We start from the raw sequence: 23,220 nt of genomic DNA on the forward strand, positions 1-23,220 counted from the left end.
TTGGTATTTAGTTACATGTCCCTGAACATGGAAAAAAAGGACAGATTGAATTATGCATGCTGACTCACACTGGAAACTCCTACAAGACTCAGACTGAAGGAGAGCAGCTCAGCAATCCACCACACTCGTCTCTGCTGCACTCAAGTTATCACAGGGCATGCAAAATCCTGGGCCTGGCATTAGTGGCAGCACAAGCTCAAGCACAAACCCTGCATCCTTACTCCATGCTCGGGAGAGCTGGTGTCACCAGCAGTTACAGGAAGATGTTTTGCCTCCAGGTCCCTCTTTTGCCTCGAGCTATGCATTAAGGCTTATGCCAGGGTTGATTTACCTTGCTAATGGCTGTGCCTCAAGTTGTACACTGAAGACCAAGAGATGGACACATGATTGCCTTTTTGATGTCCACAATATTTTAGTCTTAAGTCATGCACCAGTAGTTCACAACTCAAGGAACTTATGTCTAGGTGAAGGAAAAAGCAACACACACTTTCATACTTATCCTCTGGTCAAAACTCAAGTTGAAACCCATGAGACTGAGCTTGAGAAACTGTGCAGCATTAATGTCGTAGCTAATACTAATAGATTTCCCTAAGGACATGCTGTTTTTGAGGGTAGTAACTAATGATCTTGATAAAGCCCAAGTTATTTATTTTTTTCAATCTTGTTACAACACCTGGCAACACTCCTAGTCTGCAGCAGGATCTCATTATTACATACCATTTAACAGCTTTTTAGCTGCCATTTACAAATTCAGTAGAGAATACACCACGAGGTGGGGCAATATTAAAGCATTTCCATTTTAAACACCAAAGCAACTGCATCATAGTTTCCCAAACCACTCAGAATGGAGGAAAGCAGACCTTTAACCATTCTCCCAACAGACTGACCTTTCTGTCCAGCCCCTGACCAGGAAGCTACCTGTATGCTTAAGAATTCAGGATCCCAGAGACACAGCAAAGGATTGCATTCATCCCTGTTCATAAGCCTGTAGCCAATCTTCAGATTACATCTCCTTACTTAGCACATCCATACATCCCCTCCTGCAGCAGCTGAGCTAGTAGGTTTTAAGATGAACTCTGTATGGAGCCTAAAAGAATAGCTGCAACTATTCCTCTGATGCTGGCACAAGAGGTATAATATGCTGGCATAACACTGCCAGGCCATGGGGTTATGAGAAACAGCAAACGTCTATCTGTTGCAGTAGAATTGCAAGATTTGGCAATATTCCCAAAAGGACAATCATTTCAGAGACTTGCTTGTGCTGCAAACTCACTACTGGTAACACTACTAAAGGTACCATACTGAAGAATAAAGCATGCCCAACTCCAATTTTTGAGTCTTTTTGAATACAAAATATATCGAGTCTTTGTTGGGTTTAAAAATGAGCAACCCCATCTTGCATGCAGAAGCACACACTTTCAACTCCATCTCGCCCTCTGCAGATGGAGGGACAAGAAGGGCAAGGAATTCACCAAGGAGTAACAATGATGGCATGGGGCTACCACGGAGCAAGAATCTACTGAGCAGAAAGCTTCAGTCCTCATGGGCGATGCTTCTGGGAGTAGGAGAACATACTGGCCATGAACAATCTCAGTCCACTGCTATCACAACACCAGCATATAAATCACTATCAAGTACCTTTTGTAAAATCAGAGTAACTGATACTCATGGGAGAAAGGCTTAGAGGAAAGATAATACTCTGCCAAGGACTCAAGCTATAGTATCATTTTCATTGTGAGTTAAGATGAGGAAAAACAACTAAAATTTCTAACAAATACCTGTCATTCAAACCTCCATTTCAGTCTGCCTAATGAAGGAGGAATAGGCAAAAAAGCTTCTTTACTAGCACCTTCCAGTTTGTCACATTAAAAACACCTCATTTTCTATCATGTGTTCATGAAAGCTTGATCAGGTGAGGTTCTCAGAAAGAATATTGGAGACTAAGAGCCCTCACTGGTCCCCTTGCTTATATAAAAAGACTTCTACTGTCCACAGAAGCTGAAGACAGAAGGTGGGGATGGGCATCAGCTGCTGTCTGGCCACATGCACTGGCTTAGCTTGGTGCCACTCCCTCAGTAAGTGGCAGCACACACCCCAGCCTCCGCAGCTTTGATATAGGTTGTTAGCCTGGGCAAGGCAACTAAAACACCTCTTCCGTGCACAGCAGATCTGCCTCATTAAGGAGCCTGTATCTGATGAGGAATTACAAATAACAATTTGATTATCATAATACCAATTGCACTATGATAATGATGCCATGGAAAACTGATATCTGAAAATAACCACAGCACAAGACTGAGCAGGATGCAGTAACTTCAGCAAGGGCTAGAGTCCCTATTGCCTCTTGTTTATATGACCTTTTCTCCCCCGTTCCCAGCAAACATTAAACTATTAACTCAAAACTTTCATGCTTTTCCTCTTTCCCGTCAGGGAATATTTCCCACCACCACTCTACTCTGCCCATATGAGGGCTGTAATCCCATGATCATGGCCACCCCAGGAGGTTAAACAAGTTTGTGGGAGTGCACTGCATAACCATGCCTATCAAGATCTGTTCTTTTCCATATCACTTAGTGGAGATGTGGCTGCACATAAGGACCAAAGATGACGTCACAGTTTTGTGAGAAGCCGCTTTTTGCTTAATACAGGAGAAGGGGTTGCAGTGAAGACCCAGTAAAGAGCTCTCAGACTTTCCCCTGGCTTTTGGGTTCAGACGCACCTCTAGCCCAACTGGGCCAATCTGGTGCTTCTGCGATCACTATTTAAGGATGAGAATTTGAAGTGCTTGTGAGGAGCTGGAGGAGTGGTACGAGATGGAGGTGACCACGTGGGTCCCACAGTCAGAGAAGGAGGAAGGAAGGAGGAGTGCTGGACTGGAGACACTTCTGCAACACGTGGCAAGAACACGGGCTGTGCCCCTGCAACTTATGGAGGGCCATGGCAGGACTGAGAGCCACCAGCAGCTCTGGGTGAGTGTGCCTGGACTGGCAAGACACTGTGTGAGGAGGTGGCCATGGCACAGGCTGTGCTGGAGAGCCTGTTGGCCCCAGAGACCCACATGAGAGGCAGAGAAGAGCTGCAGCCTTTGGGATGAAGGCACGTTGCAGCAGCCTGTGCAGGGCTGTCGTGTGTGTGAGGGACCCCACGGAGAAGCAGGGAGGACCGGTGAGAAACCCGCCTGCCTTGAGGAGAGACAAACAGCAGAAGCGATCAGAAATAGACTGACTGAAACCCCCATTCCCTGCCCCCATGAGCTGTTCAGTGAGGGAGGAGAAAAAGATACCGGGATTAGGTCTAATCATCATCTTTTGTCCCTGGATGGTTCTAAACCATGACACATGGGAACATCCACCTCTTTGGTTAAAAGACAAGATAACAAGCAATAAAAATCATCAGCTGGCTACATGTCTACCCTTGACTTGGATGCCAAGGGGCAGAAAAATCAACAGTTTTCTATCTGTAGGTCTGCTTAAAGGATAACTATGCATTCATGTTGGATGTCATTGTATGGGATTTCATTTCAAGCCCGTGGGCCTAACAGAGAGACAGAGTGATAGACATTCCCTGAGCAGGCAGCATGAGACTTTTTTTGGGGATGGCTGCAGGGTCCACATAACCCTGGAGCTGGCTTACAGGTCAACACATCGATTTCTATTACTTCTAAACTTACAAGCAGAAAGGATTATGTCTTACAACTAACAATGATGAAACAAAACCACACCCAACAAAACCAGTAAAAAAGTACCCCCAAACCCAGTTTGTTCATCTCTAATCTACTAAAGCACCTTGAATTCCAAGTGAAGAAAACCTAAGTCTTCCCAAATCAAATCATGCCTTCTTCATGCTTGTATAGCGCTTTTATTCTCTAAGAGAGGATCTTTGCTGCCAAGGCAACAGTCACTATAGAAATCAGTAGAATAACCAGCCATTTCGGAAACTGTGACAAGCTCCTCACCAAGGAGTCAAGAAGGTTTTCAAATCCTTTCACAAGCAGTAGGTGTGTTTCAATTGTAACACTGAACAACCTTCTCAAACACCCCAGAAAAGTTGAGATGATAAAACCATTAGTAAAAAGTAGTGTTAAAACAAGCAAAGTCCAGAGATAAGCACAGTTTGAAGACAAAATAGTGACATTTTCTCCCTTGGGAAACAAACGCTGAGATGTACACAGATTGTGTACACACACATATGCAGAGAAAATGAACTGATTAAAGTTTTAATTCTTTAGAATTAACCCACAAGTGAATTCCCCAACCCCATAAGTGAGCAGAAGTTACAGGGAGACCGAATAATCCAGATGAAAGCTGGGTGCTCTCATCCTGCATTTTGACAGCACAAAACAAACTGTTGGTAACAGTATGGTCTGAGACACTGCTACAATCACCTCCTCTACAGGCATTTTATCATCACTAACAATAACACTGTGACAACTCAATAACTGGATGTCCTGTACTTGCAAAGCACATCTACACATCAATTTGCAACAAAAAGGAAAAGCTGGCCACAAATTATATGCTGGCTATCACTAATGTGCTCTCAAGCAACATATTGAATTGTTTCCTTCCCTCCAGGAAAGCCTTGTCTCCAAACCAGAGATCACCCCTTGCAAAAAATGCTTCACCACTTAAAAGCAAGAGACTGTTGTCATTTTAAAACATTACAATAAGCTGGTTTTGTGCTGTAAATACAAATGCATGCAGATACAAAATATCTGTAAGTATAAAATTGAGGCAAAGATGGGCTCACAAGTTTCACAGAGCTCTGAGATAAGCTTCCAAGGTTGGTTCCAGATGGAAAACATTGTATTGCAGACACAAAGTCAGAGCAAGTTGAATTACTACTATGAAATGAGAGGCTGGGATATATACATGAAGCAACACCCACGTGCCCTGAATAGCTACTTATGCAGCTTCAGAGATAGAAAAAAAATTGCCCACATACTACATAAATCCCTGAACAGCCCATTTTTTTCTAAGTCACTCTATAGGAATAAGAGAAACAACCCTAAATCCACCATGTATTTCCTATCCAAATTTAACAAAAAAATAAGACATGAAAATCTTCTCACAGAGATCTCAGTATAATAACCTTGAACTCACGCCCAAAGTTTAGTGGCAAGGATTTCAAATGGAAAGTACTTGCATTAAATCTGAATAACCAAACTAATGGGAAACCCTGCGAATGATTGCTACAAAAATGCATCATCTGTATTGAACGTGCATAGGTATATAAACACACGCATTCTGCACTAAGTGACAGAGACATCTTTTTCCGCCATCCCTTTGCTTTCTCATAGTCCTCTATGTCTTTGCTCAACTTTCCCCCTCCCCTTTCTTCTTCCCTGGGCCTGGAAGTAGTTATGGAAACTGAGTAAACACAAACAAGAAAGCTTCACCTGAACAGACAAATTCTCATCCCAAGAGCAGGGCTTTTGTTTTGACACTACGGAAGTGCTGCTTTGAGTGGTCCGGGGGCGGAAAGGGTGGGGTGGGGAGGGCAGGTCCTGCCTTTGGTTTAAGTTACAAACATTTATTTGAAATGGAAAAGTCTCCTCAAAAGCAGGAGAGAGAGCCAGGCACTGGGACCAGAGCCCCAGGCACCAGGAAAAGAACCCCAGGTGGTACCCACAGGAACAAGTTACCTCTATGGTAGGGGTAACCCAAGCACACCTCCCATTTTGTACTGCATACCACAATCCTAACATCTCATCTGAAAGTCATACAACACCTGCAACAGAACTGGATAAATATTTTTGAATGGCTGCAATAAGAAATCCACATTCCAACTCCCCACACCAAAAGCTTTTATTTCTCTGGAGTGGTTGATAGGGCTAGGACAAAGGCTGGACTTGATGATCTTAAAGGTCTCTTCCAGCTGAAACAATTCTATGATTCTATAACACCACAATTACTTTGCACTGTGGGAAAAAAAAACCACTACTATATTAAACTCCTAAGAATATTATCCTTGAACATAGGTTTGTACTATTTCAGCCCTCACACACAATGGAGTGTATGAAAATATTAACAGATGGTCACAAATCCTTACACAGGGATAATCTGCCTCAACATCAGCATCTTCAATTCTTCAGCCAAGACTTCTACAGCAGGACTCAACAACCCCATCTCATCAGTCCCTTCTTTGCTTTACACAAACAAAACTCCCATGGACACCACAACATGCACTGCACTCAAGCCTTGCACATCTGGTTTCTGAACTGAAGCAACCTTCAGTGTTTCTGGGCTTTGAGATCAGGTGGCAACAAGCTCTGACTGTTGTCTCAAATACAGATAATCTCACGTCTGTGTTACACCTCAGGATCTGGGTCAGACAGAGATAGAGTAGAGCTGAAAAAAGAGTCCTGTGTCCTGGTGAAACCCTCAAGCTAAATCCATTACTAAAGAGCTCAAAACCATACTTATCTTCCTCTTGAAACTATCCAAATCTCTATATATTGACACAAACACAACAGAAGGCCTCCGAAGGAAAAAAGAAGAAACACTGAAAAAAGAAAAAAAAAGTGCATTTTCCCCTACAACATAGAAAAGGCAAGAGGATGGGGTAGTGCAGAAGGACGGAAGTGTGAAAATAAGGAAAAACTAAACACAATAAGGTCCATATTTTACCTTGGTTAACCAAGTGCAGGCGTTTTGGGTTTTTCGTTGTTTGGGAATTTTTACCTGCATTGAATCTAAAAGTCATTTACTGTTAGATAAGTCATTTTTGTGGTGAGCCTCCAGGAAGGTAAGTAGCATCAAGAATTAAAAAAAAAAAAAAGAATTATCAAAACAGGGATGTTTTGCTGAAGGAAATGGAAGAGTCACGTGACTAATGTAACATGGCTCTAAAATGCACACATGCTTTACCAAACCAGTCCTGCACACTGGGAAAAGGATAGCTGGCACAAACTAATGAAAACAGAGCCTTAAATCAACTAATTGTCTTCTTGTAAAAAATATTTGGGTTTGTTACTGGACATGTATTTGACAGCATTCATACCATAACAGCTGCTTCCTCCAAACTGCCTTTCCCAATTACAACTAGAGCAAAAGAAAACTTAAATTCACATGCTCACAATCCTAGCCAAGAATAATGTTTCTATGTTTCATTAGAAATACAAATATTTTGTTTCAAACACCTTACTTTTGAAGTCCAGCACATCAGACCCAGATCAAAAAGACTCCAAGCCTCAAGAGCTGAAATATAACTTCATGCAAAACGCTGTTCTCTGCATTTTAGCTGTTACTAAACCCATCCAAAAGGCACACCATCAACATGATGAATTTTCAATGCTATTAACCTTGTAAAACAAAATAATTCCCATGTTTGTCTTCATTAATTTAGTTGCATGTAACACATACTGATCCCTAGCCTGAAAGATGGAACACCATAAATATTCAAGATCATTTCTGGTATAAATAGTAATAACCTAATTTTTAAACATATATTCATCCTCTTTCAGCAATACCTGTTCAGAGTTGTACCATAAGTCAAATATTTAGATCATCTCAAAGATACATATCTGTATGAATGAGAGGAAGATTCTTACTACACAGTTGGTCTAGAAAAACCAGAAACCCAGGAAAAGCTAAAAATGGAGAGGGAAAGGGGAGAAAGGGGGGGAAAGGCAGGAAAGAGGGAAGGGGGGGAAGAGGGGAAAGGGGGGGAAGGGAAGGGGGAGGGGGAAGGGAGGGAGAAGGGGGGGCACTTTTGATGGCAGGTGTACAATCTGCATGATAGGATCTTGTCTTAATACAGTCAGGGCTACTGAAAAGTCAGATGAACTGCCCTGGCATCTTCCTTTTGAGGTTAATACTATAAGCAAGAAAAATATCTCTGAGGTCGCTTGCCAAACTTCAGCCATCTTCTTTACTCTCCTCACCACAAATCACATGGATGCAGAATCCAGTAGTTTGCAGTGGAGATCTGCCAATGCCGGCATTCACCTTAACGACAAAAACACACTCAACGTTCCCTTCAGCAAAATCTAGAGATCAGTCCTCTCCCCGGTCCAGCCACCTAGTATCTCCTTAGAAAGCAGAAGTGCCAGAAAGGGATGGCAATGCAGAAAAAGCTCCCTTCCCTGCTCTAAGGGTCCTTATTTTTTTGCCTTTTATAGATAATTTTCATGGTTGTTGCTTTGTGTTTCAGGACTGCTGCTTTCACCAACAAATGAGACACTTTGATGCTGCAACAAGCTCCAAATTTCAGAATTTTTACTTCAGAAACCCAAGATATTCCTCCCCCAGCACTGAAAAGTAGCTTTATTTCTGTATCGGACTCCAGATCTTAACAGCATTGACTATTCACACTCAGTCACCCCTGATCTACGTCATACATGCCACCTTCTCCCATGGATTATCCCATGACACGAGCAAATCCTACTTAAATCACACTTCTGAATAATTTCACATTGAACCCAAAGAACAGGTATGTACAAATGCCCTACCCAAAATATTAAGCACTCCTAACTCATTTAATTGCCAGATATTTAAAGAGCACAAAACCCAACACTGAAAGCATGCTTGCTTCCATATTGGCAGCAACAGTAACTTATGAGCACTACCAGGTATCAGTCAAACCATTTCCAAGACCACAAGCAGAATCACTTGAAATCATTATAGTGTGTTCAAACTCTGCAAAATACTTTATGTTTTAAATGTTCTTCTCAGCTTAAAGTTCTGGTCAACTACATTCACAAATAAGGAGAGATAAAGAAAGATAAGAAACCTGTATCTTCCTACCTGTTCTGGAAATTATGAATATTTCAATAACGGACTGAGAGACTCAAGAAATAAGTTCTTCCTGCAGACATCCAATTATCTCTAATTTTTTTCTTCTACATTTGAGGTACAGAAGATGTGCCTGTGTTACACTGTCCTAACTTCTTTATGGAGATGTCCATTAGATACTCAGCAACTCTGGTTACAATCCCAGGGAGTACCTCAGGCAGGGTGGCTCTTGTCCACCCTTTCTTTTGCAGGTAGTGACTCCACTATCTGGCACAGTGAACATGAAAGACTGGGTGACTGCAGATTGACACTCTCAATTAGTATGTTTTGAACACATCAATTAAATCAGTTCAAAAAGTAACTTGCATTTCCAGCCAAACAAGAGAATCTCAGCTCTAGGTACTGGGCAAGCAGAATCAGCTTGCATTCATGGCACGGAAATCAAGTTACATTTAAAAACAGTATTTCATGAAAATAATGTTTCAGCTCATAAACAGTTGCACTCAGAGTTACACTATCAACCACTACCTACCCACAACCCATAAAATTCCTGCAAAGTGATTCAAAACAGAGTGCAAACCACAGACAGCAGTTCATCCACACTTCAGAACTAAAAATAAATAAAAATACTTAAATCAGATGACTCTTGAGATTATTTTTCATGCAATATCTCTTCTGATGCTGCAAGAGGGATACAGGGAGTAAACCCAGTCTGCTATCATCAGCCCAGATGCTAGTGCAAATGTGCAGCCTCTAGCAAACTTTGCTTCCTAAACTAAACATTTTCTTTCAACTAAAAGAAGGCAAATCAAGCTGTACAATACAAACTGTAAGATACACTCCTCAAAACCTGTGTTTTCTTTCATAAAATTGTATGTTATGCGGGAGGAGTTAATGGCCTATAGCACTATGTAAGCATCCATGCACTCCATCACAGCATGTTCAGTTTAATGACTGTTTAACAACTGTAGCTCTCTGTGGTAAGCCATTCACATGCTGCTTGCAGCAAACAAATCAAACTGTTCAAATAATTTCAATTCCTAAGTTGACTTAGGAATTGAAGAGCCGCATCCACTCTTGGAAATGAAAAGAATTACCCATTGCATCAGTTAGGAGACTCCTGTCACTCTGAAAGGATCACCAAGCTGCTTGTCTGCAAAAATAAGATTGGACTTTGTAGCTCCTGTTGAAGAAACTGGTTAACATAAAATAAGGAGGACAAGCCCTGGTCATTCACAGCAGCAAGAGAAATGCAGAAACCCAGCTGCACTGTTCTCCTTCCAGCCAGAAAGAGGAACTCAAAGAAACTGCAGGGAAGGAGATGAGAGGGAGGGTGAGGAGGAAGGATTTAAGTCTGTGGTCACATGGACGCTGTAGCTTCTGCAAGTAGATGGGTGAAACTCAGATTAGCAAGGTATTAATGAAAGCAAGGCAGTAACACCAATGAGGTGAAGCCTAGAAATAACCAAACTCTGATCTGCCTCACCGAGCAGAGCAAAGCTCCCCTCTCTCCCAGACAGATCAGTGTCAGCCATGAAGTCACAGTTCTGCTGACTGGTGGGAAAGGATGGGAGATCAAGAGAAGTGGAGCATGGCTGGAAAAAGCCACTGAGGCTGTAGCTGAACAATGAATGGCGAAGTAGATAATAAAGCAGCAGTCACGCAGAAAGAAGAGCACAATACCTCTTTAAATCAACCTTCAGCAGCAAGATGCAAAAGTCTCTATGGGAATAAGTCTTTCCTATAGGTAAATACTCAGAAGATGCACTCTCTAGAGATGTCCAGCAGGATGCAATATCCCAAGTCAGCAAACAAAACAAGGTTAATAACAATTATGCTGACATTTTTGAAGTACAGGGGCTCATCCGAGCAGTGGATGAGTTACAATGTTTTAGCACTACAGAAATTCAGCTGATGAGAGGCCCTTGAGAGTAGAACTCCATCCGGCCATCTCATGACAGCCTCCACAAACATCCAGCACTCTCTCAAGGCCTGGGAAACTTGTATATACCTTCTGAACACATTAGTAAACAGAACATTTCAAGAATAGAGAACAAATGGTGGCCAATCTGGCACAGTTGACTTATCTACCTATCCCATGGTTAGACTCACTGTACACAATTACCCTTGAACTGATACGCATCTTTCAGGTAAATCCTAAGAACATCTACAAGATCTTCTAAACCTGACGAAAGATATAATTTTAATAAAAGGCCATTAAAAAAATCTTTCATGTAGAAAGATCATGAAAATTCACTGTCAGTCCCAACACAGACCTGTTGAAATGACTACCAACAGGAAAAGTTATTTTGGTACAAGAAGATCAACTGCTGTAAAGTGTTCATACCAAAAAGATATTAAACAGACACAGTAATTTGTGTTTTGGGTTTGTCGGGTTGTCGTTTTTTGTTTGGGTGGTTTTTGTGAGAGTGAAGGTGAGGCTGCATGACCAGATAATGCACAGAATACAAATACACATGAAATTTGCTTTTAAAAGCAAGTATACTATTATCTGTACTTAGGCATTCCAAAACCTTTTCACTGGATCTGAAAAATCCTACATTCACAATTATTTAATGTGAGCAAGGGGATAAGAGTACCCTAGCAGAAATCCTGTTGAAATATGCAGCACACCCTACGTAACAGCACAACTGCATTGGAAAAAAAGTGTTGTCTTACAGGTCTTACTTCACGTCATTAGTGAAATTATGTAGGGACTTGATTTCATTTGATCCTGAGACAAACTTGTGCTGGTCTTGATTGGTTTTTGTCAAAAGCCTGGCCTCATAACAAAGCGCAGGAGTAAATCAGCATCTCCCATCAAGTACAAGCAAATCAGCACAATCCAACCACAGCTCACGCACACAGGTAACACAGCTTACCTTATCCCAGTTGAAATGTAAGACATACCACGCATGCAGCACCGTGTGTAACTAAAATTTAAGGGGAAATCACCAATCTTCAGACAGAAAAGCCACTGGCTACAGGACATCACTAGGATTTCTTGCCCTCTCCAGAGGGTATTACGTGATTTGTAGGAGAGGGGATGTCAACAGCAGGGCTGAAGGCTCTCTTCATTTTATCGAAGAGTAACAAGGAAGGACAAATATTCAGAAATATCCTGAGAAAGAGTGGTACAGCCACCGAGAAGGGCAGCACCACATACACAGCGCCAGCACCTAAAAAAAACCCCCACAACAGACCGCAGAAACAAAACGAACAACAGCAGCAACAGCAACAACAAACAAACAAATAAATAAAAGAAATCAAGAAACTTGCATTTCCTTAATTCACTAAAAGCCAGCTTTTGCCAAGTAATCAATTTCTTTACACCCTTCATTAAATAAAACATGAAGGGCGAGCAGATATATAAAATATAAACGCACACACTTCCACAAGCAATAGGCCTTGTTATTGTAGATACTGTATAAATCATTGAGGACAACAGGACTTATGTCCCCTAATGGAAGTTACAGATTCAGGATCAGTTAGGAGGCAAGGAAGTGTTATATTGACAAGTGTTGCATTTGTGTTCTCCTTTATGATCCATACTCTCTAGAAATAGCAGAAACTGCTTTGGTTCATGTATTATTTAGTCACACCAAACAGATGAAAGGTAGAAACAAACCTCAAGACAAACATCAAATGATTTTGGTGAAGACTTCCACCAAATAAAAAACTTGCAAGGGGATGGTAGGACACTCACAATTTTTTTTTACTTCAGGCAGCTGACTGACAAATAATATTGTTGCAGTGCTCATGCTTACAATGCACAACATCTTTCCTATCTTGTATTTGCAAAATTTGACTCAAAAGGCACAGCAGCTTTTGAAAAACTGGCATCTGACACCTCAAAGTTCAGTCATGAAAACTAACTGTACCCAATTGAAAACCATCCTTCATCTTGAAAACTAAGATGTGATCTAAATATGTTCAGATTACTTTTTCACTACTCTATATTTGCAAAGTGGACTTGAGGTGATCTTTAATTTGCAGACAGATAAATGAGTTCAGGACAAAGACTGTGCTTAGCTGTACAAGCAACTTCTCTAGGACAGGACAGGACACGCAAAGCTCCAAGACAGCAGGGCTCAGGTCTTCAACGGACTCCATGCTACTCTTTCTCACCATATAGGACTAAAGCTCAACAGGTTCCTGCTGAAGCTCCAGAAACTGCAGATCTGCCCCCAAACGGGGAAAACCCAAAGACATGCAGTGGCTCACATTGTTCCTCCCCTGACTATCTAGAAATTCAACAGAACTGAAAGCCGACTTCACATCCAAAGTGATTTTTAAGTATAAAATCACTTCTGCATACCTATTTCGAAAGGTACTTAGAGAGGGGAGTTCCTCCTTATTTCAAAGCTCTGCATACAGCTGGATTTATTGATGCAGTCCCATGATTTATCAGTAGAGTAAGTTGCAGAAGACAAACTGTATCATGCTGGAATCCAGCAAAATCAGGAAGAAAAATCAAGAGTATTCATCCCAAAATGAGACCTAGACAAAAAAAGTATGTGTGTTTGTATCCTCTGTAGCTTTTTTCTTCCTTTTTTCTAACCTTTTCACCAGCAGTGACATCTGCTCTTTCCTCCCTCCTTTCCCTCATCCCCTGCAGCTTGTTTCAGCCCTGTGTGAAACCCTTCCCAGATGAATGGCACATGCTCCAGATTAAAGGTCAACAGGCTCAGGAGAAAATGGAAAGGCTGGTAAAACCAAGATCGTGCAAAAACTATCACCTGAAACAGAGGGTACAATATTTTCGATAACTTTGTCACAGATGGGCAGCAGCACTGGTAGCCCAATGAGCCCCAGCTGCCTCCTCCCCTCCTCACCTTCCAAGTGTTTTTAAAAGAATGGATAAATCTGAAAGGATCCCAAGAACTGTAAATAAATTATGGCCCTGTTCATCAATTAGCTCAGGCTGCACTGAAATGAAAGCCACAGCAGGCTCTGCAATCACACAAAATAAACTCCTCTGACTGGACGCTGTTGTGCCAATGGCTCAATTGTGCCTGGGAAGATCATTAAAGAACATTAAACACTAACGAGAGTCTCAGCCAGTGTTACTTTTCTCCCAGATAAATCTTAGTTCAGTAACTGAGTGCTTTCAGCTTAAGTAATCTTCAATTATTGGATCAAAATTCTTTTCCCACCTTGCCCTCACAAGTCGCAAAAGCCAAGCTACTGCACACAAGGGAGAGTATTTACAAATAGCTTCATTGCTAGAGGGTTACATTTTTATTATACAGGGAAGATCATTTAAGAACACATATGGTTAGGGAGAAAGTTGTTTACGTAACTTTAGTAGCTCGGAAATCAAAACGGGGACAAATTTTTCTCCTAGGTTATGAAGGTTTACCTTAACCTCCCTAGAAGAGCTTCTTCACTACTCTAAAATCCAGTTCCTAGCAAACAGTTGCACTGCTTACTACAAGGAAAACCGTGAAGATGAAGAAATTCTACCACAGCGGAAAGCTGACTTCATTTCTCATTTTTCATTTGCGCTACATTATTTTCACAGTTTCAAACCTGACAGGACCAGAGAAACCCTTGCCATCTGAAGTGTCTCTCTGCGACTGTACCAACTCAAAATAAAGTTTCTTGAGGCCTGCCCAGCTCTGATCTTTACTGTTCTAACCTCAGTACAACATACAAACCATGGAGGGCTGAATAATGCCAGGCTTTCACTGCAGATTTAGGTAGGGTGTAACTTGTTTAGAATAGACAAAGAAAAGCACCTGATTGAGATTAAAAGAGAAAATTGCAAAACATGAAAGGAGATAGAAATAATAAGGAAAAAATCCAGAGAGCTGCTAAGACTTAAGAAACTGAAATCAAAGCTGCACCAAATTTAACTATCTGCTGTCTTCCCTGCTAAATCCTCCTTATGCTCAGTGCTTAATATTCAACAATCGTCAACATCAGCTTCTCCAGTATAAAATAAATTCAATTTAACTGGGTTCAACTTTGTGGTTGAAAAAAAATTAAACAAACTATAACATTGTCAACACTCTTCCTAGCGAAAAATCTGCTTGACTACTAAAGTGATCTTTCAAATTTACAAGAAAACAGTGTTCTATGTCTCACTGGGACCAAAGAATTTCTGGTCCTAGGTATGAAAAGCAGCCCAGTAACAAGCCAGAAAGCATCCTGAAGTATTTTGAAATATAACTGAGTAAAACTAGCTGCGTATCTTCAGGATTCTTCTCCAGAATAACTTCAATTCTCAAATTCACCCTTAAAACACGGAATTCTAGTTTCACAAATCAAGAGGTAGAATTTAACTTGATACCAAATTCCACCAAGCTCTAGATATGCTTACATCTAGAGCCCCTCAAAAGAATAAATGCTGTTTGCACAGGAAATGTCTTATGTTCCAGGTTTTCTGAACCAAATATTATAGAGCTAAGTATTATTCTTCTACATTGACCTAAGTGCTGTTTTTCCTCCACCTTGTCCTGTACAGTGAGTACCTTGTTCAGTGAACTTGCTGGTTTTTAGGATCCATCTAGGATGGATATTCAGGATAAATGAAATGTCCCTGGATATTTCCTTCTTCCTTTGGCACTGAACAGAATAGTTCACTGGTTATCAACATGGAAGAGCTACAACACCGAGAGTCAATCTAAACCAAGGGGTAGCTTAAGAAATCACACTGTTCTCAAGACTGAAAAAGAGTAAAAAAAAGAAAGTAAACAGAAATAAACCCAAATTCCCCAAACCAAAGACAGAAAACGCATCAAGAAACAAACTTTTAAGCAAACAAAATAATGGTTTCCTTAACTGTCGTTTGTCCTTATTTTAGGAAAGGCAACAGTAAATATATCCAGACAAAGTCATAAGGATCAGCAATAACCATAAGAAACAGCGATAAACACCAAGTGAACAGTTGCTGACAAAACACTGTGTAACAGCCACTTCCTAAAAGCAATACCTAAAAAACTTGCTGCTTATAAAGCACACAGTATATTTACCCTTGGCTTGTCTGTTAACTACCTTTCTCCTGACACTTCATACACTTACGCAACAGAAAGTCTCGTAAGACTGTCATATTATAACCAAGCAAGACATTTACATTTAGAAAATGAAATTAAGACCTCGGTATTTTTTAATGTTCTTTTTCCCAACTACTCAAACTGTCCCCATAAACTATCAGAATATGAACTACTCAAACAGCAAAGTAAATCTCCTTAAGCCTTGGCTCTCAACATGGGTAGAGTAATCTGAACGGGCTCAGCCCCAGCTAAGAGTGGCAGCAAGCATACTGTAGCTGCAGTTTCAAAGCCAAGCGGAGCATGCAGGAAGAGCTGTTATCATCACAAAGCATTTGAGTTGCTGGCCTGAATTCAGCTCCAGCCCCTGTACACCTAAACTCGGGGTACCTGTGCCAGTAGAGCTCAACAAGCCTTTTCTCAGAGGCATCTCCTCCCTCCTGCCTTGTATCTTCACCCTCTTCTCTTGCACTTGGCTGACTGCATGGCAGAAAAACTGCTCTTCCCGTGTTTTTTTGCTAGGCTGGGCAGTCGAAACAGATGGCTACAAAGTCACACAACCACAGGCAAACCCTTCCCCTTTCGGTGGCAGCAGTGAGTTGTCAGAGCAGCTTGGCTGGATGTTGAAACCATACCTCAAGTTTCCTAATCTGCCTTTCTATTTTTAACCAGTCATTTCTCCCACCTTCTTTGCCATGTAGACAGCTGCAAAAAGCAGCTGGAGGCAACTGAGTGCTCCATCAGGCCAGTTTTCCTGGCAAAAGAATCATCCACAGCCAGCACCATGTGCAGAAGAGGTGGCAGAGACACTCTCAAATGCTACTCTGAACCCATGTCTTAGAGTAACCAAGAGGGGATGACGCTATGTTCCTCTTCCCTGTTCCCCATGACCAATAACAGCTCCAACTGAACATAGTGTGGTAACCTGGCTGTCCAAAGGACTCCCATTTTCCCGGCCTCAGATAAACCAGCTGAGATCCCAGTCAGCACTTCTTCTGCCTAAGAGGAGAGACGCTTAAACAAAGACTCAGAGCATGCAACTCCTCTGTGCTTAGATGCCCAGGCTGGCTCTCCTGTGACAGACATCGAAAGATCATACCTGCTTTCCGTGGGCCAGCATTACCATTACAGCACTTGAGAGCACTTGCTGGGATATCCCCAGCACAGAGATCTCCTTCCACAAACTCACATCTCTCAGAGAAGAGTTTGGATTCATCTCCTCCCCCAGGTTTCAATGTTTCTTCCTTTAGGCACTTGGTATTAGATGTGACAGACACATAGCAAAACTTGAATTCCCTCCTCACACAGCAAGAGCAGCTTTAAAAAACTCAGCTTTAAAAACATAATGTGCATGTGCCCTGTAAAATTAGCCAAGCAAAAAGGGTACTTCCTGAGCAGCAAGAGCAGTTTTGAGCTTCCACAGGCAGATGGAAGCCCAGAGACACAGAGCACAGGTTGTGTGAAGCACCGAGCCATGTGCAACAGTGCACAGTAGGTTTTTGGGTTTGGTTCTATTTTTTTTTTAGAAGTGAGGTCTGGGTTTCCAAGCTGTGCTCTTAAATAAGGTATTAGGACCAGGTATTTCCAGGGGGAAAACTGAAAATCTCCCTGTAGGGAGGGCCAGGCGTGACTTCTTGCATAAGACAGCCAGGGCGAGAGCTCAGCACAGCTTGAGGAGGGCAAGTGCAATTCTGACACCAATTCAGGGAGCTTAAGACTTTAGCTGGAAGTTTTGAGTCATGCTTTTGGATGTTGTCAACTAGAATCACTTAAGCCTTTCTTGAGTTAAGCCCTTTTCTGTTGTTAACCTATGGCTGCAAACATCACAAATGTGGCTACTTTTGCTGCTCTCCATATAGCATGTTTCCATATGCTACAGATTTTCCATACTGCCACAGAACAAGCTTATTGCAAACATCATCAATCAAAACTTAAACAAATGCAGACAGAAATCTACAGATTTTAAGTACTAGATGCCCTGGAGAAATCCCTTTCTTACATGCCTAAAGAAAGAAAAGTGAGGCAAAAGTCTGGTGTGGATTTAAGCATGGCAAGGTCCACAGCAAATCCTCCCAACTCAAAGAGATTCAAATCACGGGATCCTAGGAAACAAAGCTGCCCAGTGAAACGGTCCAACAGTCATAAAGGCATTTAGAATTAGATTTCATGAATGATTACAGTATTTACAGCTAGGTAAGTGGTAGAAACCAATATGATTCAGCAATTGCCACACTGCTGCTGTGGTCAGGGGACCATGAACATAATGGCCCAAATCCACATGCAGAACAGGTAGTAGGTAGGAATCTGTTACTCACTAGATGTGCCAACAACAGCCCAGAAGAGCACACTGCTTTGTCAGTTTGTGGGTAACCATGCATCTTAGTTACCAGCTTCTGCAAAACTTTTCCTGGCCTCGAGTTACTTCATTAAAGACTTCAACACTGATTCCCTACTCCCCCAAAAAACTGCTTCAGAGTGCAAGTTTCTTGCTCACAGGAAATAAGAGCATCATCACCTCCAGAATGTAGCATCATTCCTCCAGAATGATGGCAATGCAGAGGCTGAGCCCATCCAGTAGCCTAGCATGCTGTGTTTTTCACTACACTGTAGTTGGAGCTGCTGTCTTCCATAACCCCTTATTTGTGCATGGGGAGGAAGTACTCTCTCATTCTAAATCCACTGGATTACATCACTTTATTAAATCAGTAGAGAAGCCATGACAGAAGCAAACACCCACACACAAAACCAAGGTCTGTAAGTAACTTTGATTCTTACCTCCTCAAAAAAGGAAATTTCAGAAGTTAGAATCTTCTTTAGTAGCTTTTATAAGCCCTTCGACCACATGTTAATGATTAACCTGACAGTGCTGTAAGTAGATATTTAATATGAGTGTGTTTTGTTACTGTTTGCTTTCCTGCCTCCATCTGCATGACCAAATCAACTCACAAATGAAGTAGGTATGGTATTACTTGACAGGACAGGAAGAAAATAATGCTCTACTAAGTTTGTTTACCTCAACTCTGCTTTAAAAAGACATTCTTTATATATACACATGCAGAGACTAAAACACAATGCCTGAAGTAGCTCTTCTGAGTGTGTATATATAAACAAATACATACATAGATGAGCTACTGCAGGCACAAGGTTTTCTAGTTTCTTCCCGAAAAGCTGAGTAAAAAACCGGTTCAATTTATCAGTATAAATCTATTAGAAAGCTTCCAGACTAAGGGATTCCATTCAGAAGAGGTTTATGACAAGAAGAAAAGGTGACTTATGCCAGAAACACATAAATAGGATCACACACCATTGAAAAAAAAATCAGCCATGTATCTAAGACACAGCTTATGGGTAAATTTATAGCCCTCTTTCTGAAGCACATTTAGCTCACAGAGAGGATTCTCTGTGGTTTCCCCATGACTCACTGTGTTCCTCTACACACCCAGGGCCACCCTCCTCTACAGCCAAAGCATTCTCATTTTTGGGTGGCGGGTGACACGATGACACATGTGGAGCTGCACAGTTGCATGACGCTACCTCTGCTTATGTACGGTGGCTAAAAAACCTCACATGAAGTCTAAAATACGTCCCCTGCTCCTACGGTTTCACATAACACTCACTGCAATTGCCCTGAGTATATTTGGCAGCAATTAAGGTGGAAGTTAGGAGTGGGGAAAAGTCCCCAAGATCATAGCAGGGATAGGAGCTTGTACCTCATTTTCAGCTTGTGCAAGCATGCACTGCATCACATAACTGACTAATTTGTACCAATGTTCTGCAATCAAACCTAGAAACTCTACCATGTCTCAATGTCCACATGCAGTGAGATGCATCTAACAGAAATATGTTGGACCGTCGACACAATTCAGAGGGACAAGGCAGCCTTGGGTATTCCCGAGCTGGGTAACTGCTGCCTCAGTTGCTGGCAGCCTGACAGTCTTTTACTTGGAGGTAAAAAAAAAAAGAAAGCAAAACCAAAAAAAAACCACTAACAAACAAGAGACTAATCACAAGCTGGAGTGCCACCTTTGAAAAAAACCACAACGCCAAAAGCCATATTTTAGATCTGATTGTACCCAGGTCCTTCTGCTTGCTTCCAAAACACTTCCCTGGCCCTTCTCTAGCAGTCGAACATGCATTTTAACTGAAATAGGATCAATCCAGAGCTGGAGCGCTACTCACTCATGGAAATTAGGCAGCAGAAAACAGCAGACAACTTTTCCTCTTCCTGACTGCCAGCAAGATCGACGAGAGGAGAGACAGCAACAAGGCCTCTGCAAGCTCAAACGTTTTACGATCCCTTCTCCAGAGAAATTCCCAGACCCGAGGATCAGGCCGGCATCTTTGCGAGCCAAACTTCCTTCAGATTAAAAGTTGCCTTTCAACTTCCCCGTGCCAGCAGCGTCACGCTGCGCTTTGCCAGCTCTTTTCTCCCCTCTGCTCGCCAGCCCCGTGTGTGAAACACCTGGAAAGACAAAGCACGAGAGGTGAGCGGTGCACGAAAGTGAGGAAGCGAACGCCCGCTGCCACTGCTCGCTTCCCGGCCATGCTGTCTCGCCCTGCCGAGTGCGTCAGCCGGCGGCGAGGGGAGGAGGAGGAGGAGGGACGTGAGTGCCAGCCCGGCCGGAATTTCCTACAGCAGCCGGTCTAACACCTCGCGCAGTTCTGCATTTTACAGTAAAACAGCAGCTCATACGGGGGGAAACAAAATTATCATGTAAAAGCGGGTCTATTGATTCTTAAAGTGTGCAGGTAACCCAAAGGAAAGCCTTGACAGTAGTGTTATTTTTGACTCAAGATGACACCATGAAACTGAAACGGTCAGTGCTGGCAGGGAGGATTCATTTTTCCAATATATAAAAATACCTGATGTTAAGTCCTACTCTAAAAAAAACAAACACCACCACAAGAAAAAAAAACAAAAACAAAAACAAACAAACAAAAAAAACAAAGCCAAACACGTACTTCACCACACTAAAACAAAGCAAACTTCCCAATAAAAAATGAAGTTTTTGTCTACATCCTACTGGTGCCGCTATCACAGAGCCCCTGGGCCGGCAGTATCAACTGTCCCCAAGGGCCTATATCCAGCCTTTAGCCCAGGACATACCAGAGACTGCAACACATAGGATCCAGTAAGCTAGCACCTCCTGCTCACAAATATGAGGTGTGGGAAAGATAAGCAGGAAAGGAATGTGTGCAGCATCCCTGGTGAGCACAAAAGGGAGTGGAGGACATCTACTGGCCACTCACCTCGGGACAGCAGGGAGGTCCATGTAATTCAGTACAAAACCACAGTACAAAGCAGACTGAAGTCATGGGTTGAAGAGACTGACGGGATGACTGGTGCTGTCAGAGTGTTTTCCAGCACACGAGAACAAGGACTCTAGGCAGTCCACTGGCCACGGTACATAAATGAGATACTGTCCAGAAATGAAGTCAGAGGTGTATGAAGTGGACTGCTTCCACTCCACAGATGAAATAACGTGGGGGGCAAAAAAAAAAAAAAAAAAAGACACCAGCACTAACAAATAGCAGCAACAGGTTTTCTGAGCTCCATCCTGAGATGGAGCCTGTTGCCAGTAACAATGAAGAATCTGCAAAGACAGATTCAAGAAATATAGGGTGGAAAAAGTATTTTCAGAAGCCACACACAGAAATCCTTCCATACTAATCCTGTCATACAGAAAACAAGTATTTTTAAGGAGTAGTTGGTTTGTTGTTTTTTTTTAAGAAAAGATCCATGCCCCTGCACCTTGCTCACCAATCCTTATCCTACACACACTGACAGACAGTTAGCAAATGCAACACGTTCATGATGAGCTCCTCCACAAAGTCCAGAAGCCAAAGAAGTCCCGGATTTGTCAGTAACCTTCAAACATAGGCAAGAAGAGGAAAGAGGAGAAGATTTTGATTGAAGACTCTGAACATCAAGTTGTATGTCTGCAAGCACCAATTCAAGGAGAACACAGCGAGCATCTTGTTGTCAGCGAGCCCACCCAATTCCCCTGCCCTTAATTAACTTTTAAATGTCTTTTGTTTTGAAGATCAACAAAAAAAGGCACTTTGCTTAAATGGTCCAACTTGTCCCTTTCTCAAATAGCTTTTTCCCTAATTCAAGAATCAAAAACCATGCAAGGTTGTTCTCCTTTTCCTGTAGATCACTATTGCCATGGGAGCTGGCAGACCCCAGCACAAGCGAACTCACCATCAGACCTCTTTTCTCACAGCTCTTTTAGGAAGGACTGTACCAGTTAATTTGTACCTCCAGCAGGCCAGAGAGTCCAACTCAATCAGTTTATTTAAAATCTGAGGAGAGGCAGAAAGTGCAGATGAGCTACTAGCAAGCTCTCTATGCCATTTTTTTCCAGCAGTCTTTTAGTAACTGAGCTCTGTAGCAATTAACAGATGCATCTGCCTTGTCCCCTTTTTCTAGGAGGGATTCTTGAGTAGAACTGGTGATTTCTCATTACCTAAAGACTTCTTATATGCAGTTCAATCAGTACAAATTCTGTAAATTCCTCCTGCTGAGCATATATATATATATATATATATATATATATATATATATGAAGGATCAAAGGATTAATTATAAGACACCATATAGGCTCTGGATTCCTTAGTATGTGGATGACGTCTACTTCGGGTCATTCCACACCTCATGGGACAGCAGAAGTCACCCAGCGAGGGCGGAGGCCAACTTAGTAACTCACTTTTGATAATAAAAATGTTCTTATTTTACAAAAATACTCTTTTATTATTCCAGCAGATCCTACCTTCCTTTTTTTTCCCCGAACAATCCACAACTGTACGGGTTCAGTGACCTCGAGAGACTTAATGAAGTCCTGTTTTCCCAAGAGTGAGGTGGGTCCAGACAAAAGAAGATAACAGCAGTTTGATGATTACAGGTAATTAAAAGTGAGCTCTGGGAACACCTTTTCAACATGTTTAATCATTATGTATTTAAATATTGCATGTGTGCAGATAGATACAACTTACTACCTTGTAAAACCCTAAACAAATAAAAAGAAACACACTTGATGAACTATTCCAAAGTACTTGCAAAAGCCTTTTTTTTATTTATTTCTTCTTCTCCTACACACTTCAGTCAGGACATGTTGAGCCTAAGGGCTAAACCAGAGGACAGCCTGCACTGATTACATCATTTTCTTTCTATACGACTAACATCGGGGAGTGCTGCTCTCAAGTAAGTGGCTGTTGCTCTACTTTATCCCTACCTTCCCACACCATGTTTCAGTTCAAGGATGAGAATTACCATAAAAATGCCTGATGAAGGGAGACAGCCCCTGTTTGCCTTTTTTCCTGACCAGGATGTGAGCTATGCAACACAACACCGAATTTGAGATTGAGTGCTCACATATAAGAAAAATAGGTAATATCGAGCACTAATGTTTCATGGCAATTCAAATTCTACATGCAGTGGCAAGACAGCATCTTCCCAAAATCTTTGCTGGGGAAAGGTCTCCCTTGCCTTG

The 23,220-nt window shown here is 41.9% G+C and overlaps 1 protein-coding gene across 11 annotated transcripts in view; it reads right to left on the minus strand.

The window, feature by feature from the left end:
* The window catches only part of SGMS1 (sphingomyelin synthase 1), a 96,264-nt gene that overhangs the window by 16,868 nt on the left and 56,176 nt on the right, over positions 1-23,220 (minus strand). For 7 of the 11 annotated variants that reach the window (XM_062001007.1, XM_062001004.1, XM_062001002.1 and 4 more), the window contains one exon: positions 19,907-20,189. The exons of 3 other annotated variants lie outside the window; for them this stretch is intronic. The gene's annotated coding sequence lies outside the window, so the exon portion shown is untranslated. Of the gene's footprint in view, positions 1-16,117; positions 16,181-19,906; positions 20,190-23,220 lie in introns of those variants that run through there. One more of the 11 variants, XM_062001013.1, reaches the window with a different exon arrangement.

Source organism: Colius striatus, chromosome 8 (genome assembly GCF_028858725.1).
Source record: "Colius striatus isolate bColStr4 chromosome 8, bColStr4.1.hap1, whole genome shotgun sequence".
Taxonomy (NCBI): domain Eukaryota; kingdom Metazoa; phylum Chordata; class Aves; order Coliiformes; family Coliidae; genus Colius; species Colius striatus.